The sequence below is a fragment of the Drosophila mojavensis genome, unplaced genomic scaffold (assembly GCF_018153725.1).
Source record: "Drosophila mojavensis isolate 15081-1352.22 unplaced genomic scaffold, ASM1815372v1 contig_36, whole genome shotgun sequence".
Lineage (NCBI taxonomy): Eukaryota > Metazoa > Arthropoda > Insecta > Diptera > Drosophilidae > Drosophila > Drosophila mojavensis.
In genome coordinates this window covers 21,920,246-21,938,094 of record NW_025318858.1, presented here as the reverse complement: position 1 = coordinate 21,938,094, position 17,849 = coordinate 21,920,246, and the positions used below count along the sequence as shown (strand labels likewise).

The following is a 17,849-nucleotide window of genomic DNA, read 5'->3' as shown; positions in this document are numbered from 1 at the left end:
CACGACGAGCCGATTAGACTGCCAGCCTTTTCTTTGTTGCTTCAAGATGCGTCTGGTGGGTGGGCTGAAAGTGGAGGGCAGGAGCTGTAGCTGTAGCTGGGGCCATCGACATTGCGAAGCTGTGGCTGCCACAGCCTTTCATATTTTGCATATTTGTGGCACTGCTCATAAATTCAGCCAGCAAATGTATCGCATCAGCAGCAGCAGCAGGAGTAGCAGCAGCAGCAGGAGTAGCAGGAGTAGCAGCAGCAGCAGGAATAGCAGCAGCAGCAGGAGTAGCAGGAGTAGCAGCAGCAGCAGCAGGAGTAGCAGGAGCAGCAATTGCTTTAGTCAGCCTCTCAAATATTTCGGACTGCATTTGGTAGTTCTGCTGCTACTCCTGCTGCTGCAGCTGCTGCGACTCCTGCTCTGGCTTGATAAAGCCAAACGCCAGGCCAAATGATTTGTGCACTTGCTTCATCTAATGGCAACGCTTTTGGCTTATCTCTGGCCAAGTCTGGGCTCAGTGGCATTGCTTATGCAATAAGCCATCAACTGGCTAGAGCTCTCGATTGCCGAATCGCAAAAATTAGTCGAGTCTTGGGCTGGTCTACAAAAAGCTGTCAATCAGATTCGTGATTGTTTATTGACTGAACTGAGCTGAACTATCGGCAAGTGAAATTCTCCTAAAATAACTTTTAAGATTTTCCATTAATTTAGAAATTATCTTAAGTGTGTATGCAAATATGTCTATGCTCAGCCAATTTAACTATGATGCGGATCTAGATATAGATAATTATATATCAGCGACTGTTTTAGCTGCCAAGCAGCAGTCTTGTTCTGGGTTATTTTCTTAATTGCTTCTGCATGGATTTAATTGAAAGCAAGTAAACTCGAAATTCAGTCAGCTGCATTCTGTCTATTCAATCTTCAATTTTCAATTAGCCGCCAGCCATATCATATCACTTGACTTAGGCCAACACGCGCACCGCTCTGAGACTGCTTGAGGTCAGAATTCGAGATGTTAATGCCACACATAGGGAACCGCGTTAACCGAAATCAGAGGTCAGGTTTCAGGTTTCAATGGATTGGAGTTTATATAATGCTTTCGATATAGATTGCAATTGAATCAAATATACCGATAGATGGCTTTCACTATCGATTGTGATAATAATCTCACTATCGATAGTTTTGCATTGATAGACTAGATGGAATAGCAATATGGTCAGCAATTAATATATAGTTTAGTAGGGTTTATATAGTTATTTAATTGTATTATTTTCACAGCTCTGCTTCTGAACTTCTTCGTGGTCTCTTTAAAAAGCACGCTCTGCTTCTTCATCTTCTACTTAAGCTATTCATGGATATCACACTCACGCAACTATCGGAAGCCTCTTAGCCATCGATATGGTTAAGTATCGATAGATACTGTTCCCTTTAATCTCTTATTGGCCGACTACAATATAAATCTATCGATCGATGGCTATAGTGCGATGATAGAGCATAGCTTGAGCCGAAGAAGAAGAGCGAATTTAAAAGTGTTAACGAAAGAGCTTCAGATGTATAGTTGAGGAAATAGGATTCTCACTCTCGCAATAAAATTTTGCATTAGAGCAATTGCTTTGCCTATTCTTTCGATACTAATTCTCATTTTATATACAAAGTATACAAACTAATTACAAAATATTTTTAAATTCTGCAAATAAACAAAACTAGTAAATTAGTAACAAAAAAAAAAAACAGAAATAAATAAATAAAAATATCACATTGAATATGAAAAACTCGCTCCACATGCTAATTTGTGCTATAATAATATTTATGGAATTTACATGTTTTTAGATTTGTTTACCTTTGCATCTCCCTCACACTCTAATGCTCTCTCTTTTTCTCTCTCTTTTTTCCAGGTAAGTATCAGATTGACTTGCTGGCCGAGCTGTAAGTAACAACATTTATTTAACATTTATTTGCACAATTTGCCCATAAGTAAATAACGGTAAACGCTTAACATAAATACGCGTATTTTACTCCACTGGTTTTTCATTCAACAGAAAAGAAAAGAGTAAAAATAAAAAATTCGTAAAACTAAAGTAAATACATGTTTTTTTTTAGCAAGAAAAAACGTTGTGTACTTAATTTTTTTTTCAGTAAATAAATTAAATATTGTTTAATAATAATAATAATATAAAAGGCAAATTCGCTTTAAAATCCTGTCAATTCAATTGATGTAAAAATTTTGCCTCGTCTACTGCTGAGTGCGTGGAAAGAAGCATTAAAAATTATATTTAAACTGTATACGTGTGTGTGTGTGTGGGTGTCCATTTGTGTGTGTGTGTGTGTGCGAAAGCTTTCAACTTTCAACAAGCCAGCGAAGGCATGCATAATATTTTTACTGTGTGCTTCTTGTTGCCACGTTGCAGCAGAACCTTTGGCCAGGACATGCCACACACAAACACATAAACAGATATATATATATATTGTATATGTATGTCGGTGTGTGTGTGCATACCTTTGACAACGCAGCAATTCGTGGAGACGTTGACAACATTGTTTTATTAAATACAAAATATAAAGAGCAAAGGGCTTAAACAATTTTTACCGATAAAGGTATGCCATAGCTTAACTACCCTAGCGAAAAAATATATAATTTTTTAATTACTTAAATATGCCCTTAATAATTAATACTTATATGTAGATTAAGTCAGAAATTAAAATATATAATGAAATATTTATAATTTAGATATAGTATAGATATTAGCAGTCCTTAAATTACTAAAAATTTATTTAACTACATATCAAGCTCTCATTAATAATGGTTCATTTGAATAATGAGAGCTGCTGCATTAATCGAAATTCAGAGACAGTTTATAAGACAACTCAATGATTTGTGGGCCACACTGAAATTTATGACAAATAATTTTATAAAACTTGCGACGGGGTTAGTTCGAGGTGCCATGTTACAGCTAAGCTGACTTGATGAATGGGAATTTAAGTTAACACTTTGTAGTCAAAGAGAGCGCAGCAATAAGAGAGTTAACAGAGCTCTATGTTAACAGCGTGGGAAATGGTAAAGAGAAGCGAGCAGCAAAACAATGTAACTCGATGTTAGCCAGTTAAGAGTGCGAAATAAGAAATGTTAAAAGTGTTCAAGCTGTTAAAATACAATGTAAGACAAGCGATTAGTTTGTTGAAGAGCAAGTTACAATAAAATATGCGAAGTGGAAAGTTATATGAACTTTGGTAAATAAATGTTGCCTGCTTTTAATTACAGAAAGCTAATAAACATTTTTTCAATTAAAATTTGATTAAATTATTTAATCTGTGAATTGAAATCAAAATAGATTTTTTATCATAATCATAATTAGACAAGTAGTTATATATTTTATTATTGTTTCTAATAATTCATAAAGTCAGCCAATATTTTACTTGTTGAGCAGTCAGTGTAACTTAACACTTTCCCTGCAAGTTAACAGCAGCCGGCTCGCTGTGCGGCAAAGAGCAAATTTCCCTCTGTTAAAGCCGGCATAAATGGCACTGGTGCCGGCAGTAGGTCAACCTACTAACCTAGTGAGCGCATTTAACAGTGCCCCAACGATACACAAATTAAGAGCAGTCACCCAATGCTGTCGTCCGCTTATCAACCGTTACCCAGTAAGCATGAGCCGGTCTAACAGCTACAGCTGCTGTTAAGGCTGTTATGACTGTTAGCATAGCATCTTACAGCTGTACAGCATCCTGGTGGCTGGGGCAGCTGCTCGGCTACGGTTAGTACATTTTTAGCTGTTGACGGCGGTGCGCGCGTTTTCGGCTGCTGTGTGGATGTCAGATAGACCGTTACGTTTAACAGTATTTTCCATGCGATTAGAGTTCGTGGCGTGTGCTGGGCACATGAAAGATTACACCCGAATATAAAATTCAATGTAAAGTTGTCGGAGGCAATAAATGGTTTGTGTTTTTCTGTCTGTGCGTGGAGTGTGTGTCGGCGTTTGGAGTGCAGCGAAATGCGAGCAGATAAATTATATTAATGTGATATGATAGCCGAAAATTTATGGGCACTCGCACTTGATGCGACCTGATAACACAATGTTCAAACGAATCAAAATGCCAACATAAATAATGAAATGAATTAAATTAAAAATGAAAATAATACGAGTGCCTACACTATATATCATTCAGTGTGCGTGCGGCTGCGTGAGTGTGTATGAGTGTGTGAGTGTTTGAGTCTTTGAGTGTGTGTAACAAATGGCGTGTGAAGCTGTTGGCCATTTAAATGCCAGTTAATCATAATCAAAGCGCGCGTGTAAACAGTTTAATTAATCCGCACCCTATGCGATTATCATGATAATTCTGATTAAACTGCATTGATGACCTGACAATCGAGAGCATATTTAACAAAGGAGCGCTCCATTGAGCTCGGCACGTGTGAAGCTCTTCATTTCCAAAGGCTATTAAAAACCGAAACCGTTGTGCGAACAGCATTACGGGTTTAAATCGGCTTATAATTTATATTCAATCACCATAAATACAAAATAGAAATACGATTAAGAGTTGACATCAAGCCAAGGAAAGTTGGCAATAATATTGAAAGTTAACAGCAAGCAAATTATAATTTATTATAATATAATAACAAAATTGATTGCTAAAATTAAATAATAATAATTTTCGTAAAAATTATTTAAAAAAATAAAATAAAATGTAGAATGCAAAATGTTGTTTAATTCACATACAATGAAATAAAATTGAATAAAATATTTAAATTGAATAATAATAATAATAAAAAAAAAAAAAAAAAAACAATTAAACAAAAAGCATCTTCAAAGTAAAAAGTATTAAAAATTATGCTGATACAACACATATTAGAATAAACAAAATGTAAATAATAATCATACAAAAATAAATACATAAGAATTATTTATGTACATAAAAAATAAAAAAAAAACCAAACAAATAAATAGAATCAGTCAGCATTATAAAAGTATAAATAATAAAATATACTTTAAAATGAAATGTAGAAATCCGTTTTGTGTCTTACCCACAAAATAATTTGTCATAAATGCTTGAAATATATAAAAAAAATCGCTTTTAAAAATAATTAAATATTTATTAAGAAACAACTTAAAACGAAAAAATCATTCATGAAAAAGTTAAGTGTTGGACGTCAGTTCTAAAAAAATTCAAACTTTAATGAAAAAAATATTAATGGACAGCGAAACAGAAAAAACAAAAGCTAAGAAAAAAATAAATACCAACCCACGATGCAAATGAAATAAAATAAAAAAGTGTTAAGCCAACATAACAAATTGTTCACAATTAAGAAAAAAAAAAAAAAAACTGAAATGGATTTTAAATAATTTATAAATTATGTGCATCTGTTTTATATGAAACATAAAAGCAACAACAACAATGTCAATCAAATCAAAGCCAACTCAATTGCGTGTTTTACACACACACACATAAACACATTAATCTATATATGTGTGATATTGATGTGTTAAGAGTTTGTGGGCCTGGAGGTAGGGGGCGTGGTTTGACGCATATAAAAGGGCAACGCTTGCTAAGCCGCTTAAGTGCTATCGTGTTGTATACGACGTCAATCCAGAACCAGAAAAAAGGCCAACCGAAACATGATTAATCTCAATTTATGACAACGCCAGCAACAAAAGCAGCAGAGAGAGAGAGAGAGAGAGAGAGAGAGAGAGAGAGAGACACACCCACATACATGAGAAGTGTAGTCAACGGCGCGCTGTGGGCGTCAGCTGGCCAAACGTTAACGATCACGTCAACCAACCATCAATCAATCAATCAGTTTACCAATCAGCGCTAACTGCTGCTGCCAAACCAACTGGGAAAAATTATGAAAGTTCAACCAAAGCTCAGCTTGACTCCGCTGTTACGAACTTTTCCCTCAGCCCGCTCTCGATTAGGGCGTAATTGGGCGTGTTTGTGTGGAGCTTAATTACACTAAGCCCAAGTTGTTGAGCCAGAGCTTATGATTTATGCAAAAGCTGCAATTAGAGCGAGGCTGGGGCCTAACAGCAGCTATCAATTTACGTGGGACTGGCTCATCAATGCGCCAAACGCACTAATAAAATAATAATAATAATTGTGGACCAGACCTGTGCTGAGTGTCATGTGTGTGTGTGTGTGTGTGAGTGGGTGTGTGAGTGTGTGTGGGCATAGAGTTACCTGCACCTTAATTATGATGCTTTGCTAATTAGTTGCATAAATCAAGCTATAAAACCGGATGGACATGTAGTCCAGCAGCTTGTCCTCTCCCTCTCTCTCTATCTCTGTCTCTCTCTCTCTCCTTATCTGTCTCTCTCTTTCTCTCTCTGTCTGTTAATTGGTTTCAAATGTTTTCCTGCGCCGCAAATTGATATTAAGCCAGAGCTTACATACATGAGTTTTGCATTTGTATTTTAGCCAGCCTGCTGCATAATTAAAACGACTTATACATGAAACATAAAAGTGCCCCTAGCCCGCAATACGCACACACACATTATAATATATATATATATGTGTGTGTGTGTGTGTGTGTATGCGTATATACCACCTGAACATAAAAAGTCTCGTTTACTTTTGCACCTCACGACTTTTTGGCTTTCATCTCTCGAGTCCAACTGCAAGTGAGTCGCTGCTCCTCCACTCGCATAATTTATTATTTCCGCTTCATTTATATGACGTGTGTGTGTGTGTGTGTGTGTGTGTGTGTGTGTGTGTGTGTGTGTGTGTGTGTGTGTGTGTGTGTGTGACTATTACACTTTGTGGCACTTTGGTTGGGCATATAAACTTCACATGTGGCGCCATTAAAAGCATGCAACATTATTATTACGATTATGCGATATATGTGTCAGGGTTACGTCTTTCTGCCTGTCCCCTGAGACTGGCTGAACTTGAATTTTGATTGGGTAGCACAAATCAAAAGAACTAATTTATGATTCTGCACCGAAGTGTTCAGGCGTGCTTTGAACTTAATATCCCAATGGGGATGGCAGCGGAATCAGGTTAAAATTACCTTTAATTTATGCTAAAGAATTTATTAATTTTTTATGTTTACCAAAACATAAATTCAGACTTCAAAGTTGAAACATTTTGAAGACTTAAGTGAAGCTGAGTTTATAGCTTAAAGAAAGGGTTTTCCTGGTGGTGGGTGTTGGGGTCTTTCACAAATATCTTCTACTGACTAAAAAAAGATAATAATAAAATAAAATAATTAAATAACTTAAGTTAAAAAAAAAAATAATAATAATAAAGCTATATTACTTAGTTAAATAAAAAAAATAAATAAATAAATAAAATCGAATATGGTTTGGAAGTGTCGTAAATGTTATAAATACTGATAATATATGAAGCCATTACTCCTTATTTTAAAAATCAATCTTCTCCATATTCAAGTCATATTCTATTCAATTAAGCTTGCTTGATTTCATATTTTCAGCTTAGGACAGCGGATATGAAACTGCAACTCCAGCAGTTCAGCGCGCTGAAAAGTATGCTACATTTTTAAGATACACTAATATCTTTTCTGTATAAGCTTCCCTCTTGAAATGCGTACCAGCGCTTTATTTTTGCTCTATTATCCCGCTTATCTGTTGAAGTCGCCTAATGCCAAAAATATATGAAGCGGTATAGAGCCTTGTGTCATATGGAGTTACGGCAATTGCAATCAATCTGCAAACAAAGCGCCAAAAATCTGTTGCCAATTACGTGAATCAAGCGCGAGTGCCACGGGCGTCGTGCCAAGATTTCAGGCGTGTCAATAAGCCTGATATATATATGAGTGTGTGTATATATATATATATATTGTAGAAATAGATATGTCTCTATATATACACACACATTTATATGGCAGCTAACTATTTGAGCCGACAGGCGCACGCTTGGCTGGCTGCACAAAGCGCGGGCTCAGTCATGTGAGCATTATTCGAGCCTACAGCCAGCAGGCGAGTGAACAATCCTGGCTATCCCAGTCCGCCTGTGGCCAACCCGCACACACAGAGTGAGCGAGAGAGTGAGAGCGAGAGGAGATAAACGGCTGTGATTTATTGCATCTAATTGCTCACAAGCTGTAGGGAGGCGGTGTGCGGAGACTGGAGCACGTGCTCCAATAACTTTTGGCTTTCACACCTCAGCAGATTTCGCGAGCACTGCAAATGGGCCCACAAAACGCCGCAGCTTCGCGGACCTTTACCAAAACACCGCAGTTATTGACGACGAGCATTTGCGGTTTACAGTGGCCGCCAATCAATTTGCGCCCGGGTCAGGCTGAGCGTAACGGACGGTTCATTAAAACCAATTTCAATTCACGACGTGGCCAAAACTTTGTGGGTGTATGTGTGCCAGTGTGTGTGTGTGTGGGTGTGTGTGCTTGTCAAACTATCACGGCAGGTGGCGCTGCCAGCACTTTCGACCAGCTGAACTAAGCAATTTGGTTTACATAAATTAGAAACGAACACAAAATAAATCAAACTATCTATCTGATCAACTCCAAAAATTTTACTTGATTATTTCAGGGACTTTATTCAGCTTCATAAATTTTACCGGAATCGAGCATTAAATCATGATGCAAATATTAATTGAATAATTGCTAAATAGAAGCTGAAACCTTAACCGCCATACAAATTTATATTATTATCATTTTTGTTCTCATACGTTTTCTTGAAAATATTTAATTTTAATGTTTTGCACGATAAAAAAAAAAAAAAAAAAAAAAACTAAATAAAAAATTGACATATAAAATAAAAACTAATAATAAATACAAAAATAAATAAAATAAAAATAGATAAAACCGTATACAAATACAAAAAAAAATATATATATAATAATAATAATAAATAAATAAATTTTAAAATGCAAATAAGTAAAATAAACTTAAAAAAAAAATTAAAGCAATAAATAGAATAACAACAAGCAAATATAAACAAAAATATTTTCATGTAAAAAATATAGATATATTAAAATAATTAATAAATAAACAAATAAACGTTATTAAAAAAAAAAAAAAAAAAAAAAAAAAAAAAACAAAAATATATTTTTTATGAAATAAAATACAAAAAATTATAGTTTATAAAAAATGAAATCATAAATATAAAAACAAAATATACAGAAAAATTGTATAAAAATACCAGAAAGTCCTGTTAATATTTTTAGATGAACTAATGTCCTTTGACCAATCCTTTATAGACAAATATTTTGTAAAACATAGAATTGAATAATACAAAAATAAAAAATTAAACAATAATAATAAAAATATCATAAGGTTACAGTATTAATGATATAGCCCTTGGTGCGTACCCAAGTACTTTAATAGCTAATATCTACAATTTTAATTGGTTTGTATCAAAGACTTATTTAACGTCAATTCTTCAAACTGAAAACTTCCCAACTTTCAGAACTCACAAAATAATATCTATATCAAAAGCGTCGGCTATACAATTTAATAATATACGAAACTTCTAATTGAATGCCAAGAGAGAGGAGTGAAAGGAAAGCGCTGGCAAATACCAGTGGCCTTTGAGTTGAGGAATACTTTCAGCCAGCAGAGAGAGTCTCAAAAAGAACTTAAATTGTATGTATGCATGCATGCGGCAATCAAAAAAGTGAAGGGCCCGAGTTATGTGGGAGGCGTGGCAGCTGTGGCAATGCACCAAAAACAGAGACGAGCATGAAAATGCATGCGGCCGAAACTGAAAACAAGTGCAAGTTGGCAAGTTGGGCATATCAAATGTGCATATGCATGTGAGTGTCTCTCTCCTTCGCTCTCGCTCTCACTCTCACTCTATGTCTGTCTCTGTGTGTGTGTGTGTGTGTGTGTGTAGCAGAAAGAGGACACGCCAAAGCCAAAAGGAGGGCAAAGTCAAGTTGTTTTTTTTGGAGACAGGTGTCAGGGCCTGAGTGGAATGGAGATGTCCAGCGCTCAAGTTTATGCACAACTTCAACTTTATGTAAAATTTGAGAGCAAACAAAACTTTTTGCTCAGCTAGCAGAAAGTTTGGCAAAGAAATTGCTGTCTATATGCAAAATACATATGAAAAAGGAAAATATTCAAATAAAAAACTAGATTTATTTATAAATAATATTGTGTGTTTTTGCAGTTACATTTGCTGGCTGGTCTTCATTTAATTTGTTATGCCACAATTCTTGTTGCAGCCATCAGAGTTGTAGCAAACATTTTGCAGCTGCAGATTTGATGTGCTATATATGTGTGTGTGTCGTCTACTTTTCGCCTCCCCCCCAGAGCAGGTCTTAGAGCGAAATGGCCAATTGACAAGCGCCCAGACAACTTGAGTTAATTTCATGTTTTATATTTTATTCTACTTGTGTTTTCTTTTTTTTTTTTTTTTTTTTTGCTTTGCCTTGCTTTGTTTACTTAATAAAGTTGCTGCCATTCCTGGCACGCCCCCTCAACCATCAAGCAGCGCTGAACACTTGTGCATGTGTATGCATGCAAACAATTTGAACAGCTGCCGAGAGCTGCGAGCCACTTGAGTGGTGCCTTATTTACTTTCCATTTGCTGCAAGTCAATTAATTTTTATTTATTTTAATGCCGCGCCTCCCACGGACTGCAGCGACTGCTTTCAGTTTACGCCACGTTTCCGCGCTTCACTTGCATTCATTCGGCTCCAGTTTCAGTTGGTGTTTCCGCTCGCAGCATCCAAAATTTATGCATTACTTGCAAATTTATTGACCCACTTTTGCAACAAAGATGAAAATGTTAAAATTCAGTTTTTACATACCCCGTAAGAGTCGACTGCAGGTGAGCTGGATTCGTTCAGTTGGCATTTGGTAACTGATAAAATTCCCTGTTATATGCAGCCACGCCCTTTGGTGCCTAGCTTGCTTACAGTTGAATATACAGGGTATTTATTATTTATACTATTTTATCTCACTTCTTTCCTGCCTTCAACCGGAATACAAAGTAACCAATTTTTTGTTTGGACTTTTGGCGCTTGTAATATTTTCCAGCATGCACAAAGTTGCCATTTCTACAACAACAACAAGAACAAATCGTATAGACCAAAATTTCAACCTATTCAGCTGGTCAGTTTCGTGTCGGTAATTTGATATTCAGCGTGAGAAATAGCTCAGCTAAATAAAAATATTTCAAGTAGGCCACATTTGGCAGTCGAATTGTTGTTGCTGCGTTAATTAGAATTCGAGCATGCGTTAAAAGTTAATTTCCAACAAAAAACAGATTCGCTGAAAAATGCCATCTGTATATGTATGCACCTGACAAGGCCTGATGGACAGGCATAGTAGGGGTACTCCCTCTCTCTAACGCGCACAAATTGACTCCAAAGTTAATTACACGGATTTGAGCTGTGAGTGGAAGAGAGAGAGAGAGAGAGAGAGAGAGAGAGAGAGAGAGGGGAGAGCAATAGCATGTGGGCGAGCGGAACTGCTGGGAATTAAATAGCTTAAGCTCGATGATTAGCATGAAATGGCAAGGCATATTCGCACCCACTATGCACGCCCAACCGCCTCGAACACAGTTAAATTGGGTAACATCAACAGGCGAAATTCATTGTGAATGATAGCCACGCCCCCTCGTGCCGCCCTTCAATGCCAGCGGGTGCTTTGGGCTCGCTGCTCGCTTTCACTCTCAATTTCGTGTCCGTATTTCGTTCAGCTTTCTTTTCTTTTTTTTTTTTTTTTCAAGTAGCAAATGCCAAAAAAAAAAAAAAAAAAAAACAAGTTGCAAGTTGTTGGCGACGATGCGAAGTGTATTTGGGGGCGTAGCACGCGGAAATTTAATTAAGTTTCCGTTGTTGTTGCCGCTGTTCATTGTTGTAGATTTGATTAAATTGTTTGGATGCCACAGCATCTATTTGTTAATTGTAAGATTTCCGCATAAATTAACTTTCAAGTGTGTGTGTGTGTGTTTGTGTGTGCCTCTGGGCGTGGCACAGTCAGCACCCCAAATCGTCATCCACAGAGAATGAGCCAAAGCTATTTGGTTACTTGGTTTCTGGCTAATGAAGTACAGTATGCATATAATTCACTTAATTATAATTAAATTTAGAACTAATTCACTTAAATGACGCGTCGATTTTTTGTCTTTTAAATATCTAGCAGGCGAAAAGAAGAGGAATATCTAAAAGGTCTTGAGTGTTTTTTCTTTGAATTGTCAGTTCATATAGCAACCGTAGGGAAAAGCCCATTAAGGAAGTTCGACTTCATGTTTTTGGGCTCTGACGCAATTTCAGCCCTTTTCCGCCTTTTAAACTCATTAGCTGTTCGAATTTAAAGTAACCGTTAACAACTCCACGCTGCTCCATTTACCTTTGCCGTTGCTGGGATAACGTTAATGAAATACTGAGAGAATTGATAAATTGGCATTAATTGAATTATTTGTGTAAGAGGATCAAATGAGAATAGATCGTAAGGCGCCAACTCATGCTGAAACCATTCAAGTGAACGATAGATTGCTTTTAAAGTGAAGTCAGGGTAGTGAAAGACTTAAGCGAATATTCATAATTTTTCATTTTTTAAGAGCAGCGAGCGCGCAAAATATAATATAGATCAAATGTGCACGACAGCTCAAAACTAAATACATCAATTATGAGGGCTTTTCCGAAGGCTGATGCCTCATGGTATCCAAGAAAAAGTAGTATTAACTAATGCATGAATCTGGTAAAACTATTTTGCTATATAACAATGTCGATCTGTACTATTGCTATATGACATTAAAAATTAAAAATCTGTTGCCTACTTATTTGGTCAGCGAATGCCAGCATCAGGCAAGACACATTTCGCTTTTATGCTAGATCATGTTAGTTTTACCAGAATATTTCTTTACTATTGTGTATTTAGTTATTATTTAATTTTTTTAATATGTATTATTTTTTATTTACTGTTTTTATTTATAATAATAATAATAATAATAATAATAATAATAATAATAAGAATAATAATAATAATAATTTAATAATAATAATAATAATAAAAATATTAAGACAGCAGAAAACTTATTAAAATAATAAATAAATAACATTAAAAAAAAAATAAAATAAAAATATAAAAAATTAATAATTTGTATAATAAATAATTAAAAATGGAAATAAATAAATTAAATAAATTAATAAAATTAATAGCTTCTAAATTAGCTTTATTAATGATCAGCATCTGCAGAACTTTATAGCTAATATTTATTTAAGCACACAGGCAACTCGTAAAGAAAACATTTTAAGCAATATCTGAAGCACATCGCAAGCCACTGAAGGCAGCTTAGCGCACCTTAAATTTCGCAGCTCATGAGTGCTAGTAAATTTTGCGCATATTGCTGGCAACTATCTGGCAACGCTCTGGCAGCGTAGCCACCTGCTTTGCCGGCATAAAATGCGCACAATTCATCAAATGATTTTATGTTAACTGCAGCCGACGGCTGCGATGGGTGCACTATGGGGAATTTTGCCGTTTTTCGGGTATTTAGTCATTTTTGCGAAGTATGAAAATTTATAATTTTTTTATGTTAACATCTTAATAAAACTCCAAACTTTAAGGTACTGTACCCAAAATGTTGAATAACAGTCCACTGTTAAGCCTAACAGCTGTTAAAGTCAGCTGTTATCTTCGAAAAGCATTTGCCTTCAGCTTACAATTTGTGTTAGCCGATTTTCAAATCATCGTTATTCAATGACCAGACATTATTTTTGAGAAATTTAAAAAGGATATGAATTTTTAGGGCTTCTACTATGCGTTGGCTTAAAAACCAATTGATGTTTGAACTTATTTTAATCATTTATTGTATAATTAGCAAATGTTGTCAAATTTCATTTCTTGTAAATAAAATTAAACTTTGCAAAGACATATAAAACAGCCACCAGGGCGCACCAGTGTAATTCCAATTGCATGTTATAGAGTAATCAATTGGGATCTTAGTGCCTTTGTCTCAATGTGCACTTTTGCGCACAACCGGCGCAAATCAATTTTTAGCAGGTGACTATGAGCTGACCTGTGTGATATTTGGCTCAATGAAAAAGGCAACTCTAACCAAGAAATAGTAATTGTGATTTTGAAACTAAATAAGACTAATATTGATTCAACTTATAAATGATATTAAAAAAGCAAAAGCCGCTTTTTTTGCCAAAATATAAATTACAAATGGAAGAAATGCAGCAGGAACAAAAAACTAGCTGACAACTATGAATGACTGCCTATGACAGCAAATGTTTATAAAAATAATTGTTCATTTGAGGCAGATTATGGAAAGTACTGTTCATCCTGTAGGCTTTTTTGGTAAGGGAAGCGTCTGATTTGCCCAACCAGGTCTATAAATCAGACTAATTTCATCATGCATGAGAGCATGAGAGCAGAATCCATAATTTCGCTGATGGTTTTTAACAATGGATACATCTGATCAGATTATTTCTTCGGCAAATCTTTAGAAAAGAGTTTGAAAGCATAAAGGTCGCTGTCTAATGAAGTTGTACGTATTGTATTATGTAAAGTTGAAGGCACAATTAAATCAGTTGAAGAACCCGAATTTTTTTAGCGGATCAATATTTCTGGCTGATTTGGAACTCGAAACTGAAGAAAACTAATTTCGATTTTATGAAAGTTCGATTGTTTTCAATTAAAATTATTATTTTAAAGTATGAACAAGCAAAATTCTTAAAAAAAAAAAAAAATTTTTAATACAAAATTTTAATAAATTTTTTTTGGGTGGGCGGTGACACGCCCATTTTTCTAAAATATATTTCTGATGGTATACATATTAATAATACAAAAACCGGATCAAAAAATCTGGCTTAGTTTTTAAGTTATTAATTAATACCCGATAATTTGGATTTTTCCCCATAGTGGGGTGCAAAGGCAACGGCAACGGCAACGGCAGCATCCGCCGTGCCTCATGCATATGCAACAAAAGTTGCAGCTCATAATTTTTCACATTTTTTTTTTTTTTGCTGCTGTTTTTCTTTGCATTTTCCTTTTTTAGAGCCAGTTGGAGACTTGGCTAAATGGGTCACACGGCTGAGCGCATTTTCGGGCGCGTCAAAGACGTCGATGTGTAAACAGCAGCTGGCTAAGAGGCAAAGGAGTTCAGCTCTGCATATATAACCCGCACTTGGTCGGTCCCTCTCCCTCACTCTCACCCTCCCTCTCTCTTTCTCTGCATCTGCATCTGCATAGCCTTTAGCTGCTCCTGCAGTCTAATGCGTTGTCTACTTACTTGACAGGCAATAGGCAAAATATGTCCCTGCGCCAATTCCTAAGCAACGCCTCCCCCACCCCCCCTCCACCGACAACCCCCAGCTGACGGTGGGGCTTTCTTTTTGTTGTTTGCCTATGAAATATGCTAATGATCAACTTGAGACACGTTCAAATTATTGTCAAGCAGCTGCGCTGCGTCCAACAAGTTCAACATTTAAGGCGAGCTGCCGCCTTCAAGCTGCAATCTCTGCTGCACGAAACTTTTTCATGAGTTTGGGCCAACTTTTCGCTGGCTTGAGCGAATGATGATGAGCTATGAGGTGGAGGGTGAATGCGCACAGAGCTGTGTTTTAATTTCTCTGTTCTATATAGACATCCAAACGCAGCAGCAGCAGCAGCAGCGACGCTTGCTAATTAAGTCAGTTCAGTTTATTGCAAGCTTCACATTTTTTTTATTTTTATTTTTTTTATTCTTATTTTTTTTATTATTTGCTTTTTCATATTTTGTTCTCTTGTTTTTTTTTTTTTTTTCACTACATTTCTTTCCCATTGCCGCTGGCAAGAGAATCTTACAAATTGTCTCGGCGCGCCTCGTAAATTAATTTTTATAAATTTAATTAGCGTTTCGTATTATCAACAGAGCTGGCGGCAATTTTTTCAGAGACGCGGACAAACGAGCTGGATGACAATGAGTGAGGGTGAGAGCGAGGATGCGGGTGGGGGCAAACGCGAGGGCAGGTCGAATACATTGTGTTAGGCGCGAAAGCGAGAGGAAAGTATCTCTTTGAAGAAGATTTTTTCTTGTTTTGTATTTTTGTTTTTTATTATTTATTTTATTTTATTTTTTTAATTTTTTTTTAAATATTTTTTTTTTATATTTATTTCATTTATTTATTTATTATTTTTTCTTTTATTTTATTTTTATTTTTATTTATTTATTTTTTATTTTATTTTTTTTTTTAAATAAGAATCAACGAGAAAATGAAAAATGAAACTTTTAAATACATTTTAAATATAATTTTTGCAAATTTTAATTACCATTTTAAGCCTTTTTGAGATTTTTGATAAATGCTATATATAAAATATGAGAATTATCTATGAAAAAGCTATACAAACCTGAGGAGTTTGAACTTTGAATAGATTTGTAGCTTTATAGATCGTAGCTAAGAATAGAGTAAAGGGAAAGTCGTACTTATACAGAAGAGATAAAGAGATAGAAAGAGATAGAGTACTGCATTAGCTAGCATTATCCCACAATATGTGATTCAAATAGCTTTAACTTTATTTAAAATTAACTATTTCTGCAATGCAGCGAATGGGGTTGAGCACATTCATTCAATTAGCAGCTAAGCCAATCAATAAAAACTAACTTCGCATTGTCACATATCGCGCACACTAATTAAAAAGAGTAAATGAAATTTGGAATCGGCGAGGGTTGCTTAGAGAGTAGTAGTTTGACGCTGGGATTAATTAGACATAGTTGTGGGATTGATAAAATCTCTTTAGACAACCCCCTTCCCCCCCACTCTACCCACACTCCACTGTAAATTGTCAGCGTACATTTGTCGCTTTCATTCGTGAGTTACTCCTGCGACATGACAATAAGCTTAGCGAGATACTTTTGCTGCTGCTTCCTTTAAGCTGTCTCGCTCTCACTGTCTCTTTCTCTCTCTCTCTCTCTAGATTTCAATGCAGTGCCTCCTGCTCCTCCACTCGGTTTAATTGCAATGCTGTTGCACATTTCATACGTGTGCGTCGGTTGCATTTTTCTTGCTCTCTCTCTCTCTCTCTCTCTCCCTCTCCTCTCCTTTGCTCTCCTTTTTCGCTGTTGTTTTGTTTTGCCATCAGCTAACTAAGGCGCGACAACTGAATGGACCTTGCTAACTGCTCCCACACATGCACAGCGAACCGACAACACACACACAAGCATGCGCTGGATGTGATTGTAGCGCATGCAAGGACGAATGCACAGGATCCCGCATTAGTTCACGCACGGTTCAGTGCGCCAAACTTAATCCTTGCTCTGTGGCGCCTCCACTTGCCACGCCCCACTTCGAGTACGTGTGGGTGTGTATGTGTGTGCGTGCTTTGGTGGATCGTTAGTTTATAATTTTAAACTTGGATTAAGCCAGCCAAGCAGCGACGTGCACACAAGTGGTAGTGGCAGGAGGCGGCATGGAGAGGCGGGGCGGGGCGTGGCATAGCGTGGCGTGGCGAAGGACGCGTAAAGAATGTGCTCGCAAAATCAGGTCAAATGTATGTGTCACTTTTACAGCTTATTATAGCGAGCGCAGGATAACCGAGCGAACCCTCTGATACTCTGACCCCCCTCTCCTGGTTCACGACTCTCGACTCCTGAGCCGCGACCCCCGACCCGTTTTAGTTTATCCTTTATGCTACTGCAGCCTTTATGGGCAACATTATCGCATAATGTAATCATTGGCCCAATGATGGCATGTCCTCAAGACAAATTCTTTGTCGCAGTATCTGTGCCTGGCATGCCGCAGCACGTTTCACTCCAGCCCTTGTTTCTCTCCGCTCTCCCGCCCCCTCTTCGTCCCATCGCCCATAAAAAGAATCCAATAAAATAATAAAAGTTTCGTTTAGTTAAAGGCAATAAACTGACAACACCTCGCATCATTTTCGTTATCCCATAAGCGAGCAGAGGACAATGGGTATTTGTGCTGCGGGCATGTGCCATTAGTGTGCGCTCTCTCAA

General features: G+C 36.5%; 2 protein-coding genes across 3 annotated transcripts in view; both read left to right on the top strand.

The window, feature by feature from the left end:
* Positions 1–17,849, top strand: part of LOC26527527 (putative neural-cadherin 2) — a 182,567-nt gene that overhangs the window by 95,168 nt on the left and 69,550 nt on the right. The gene's annotated exons all lie outside the window — the stretch shown is intronic.
* The window catches only part of LOC122757189 (protein kinase 4-like), a 29,724-nt gene continuing 15,329 nt past the window's right edge, over positions 3,455–17,849 (top strand). Inside the window, exon 1 of the mRNA XM_044008673.1 lies at positions 3,455–3,921. The gene's annotated coding sequence lies outside the window, so the exon portion shown is untranslated. The remainder of the gene's footprint in view (positions 3,922–17,849) is intronic.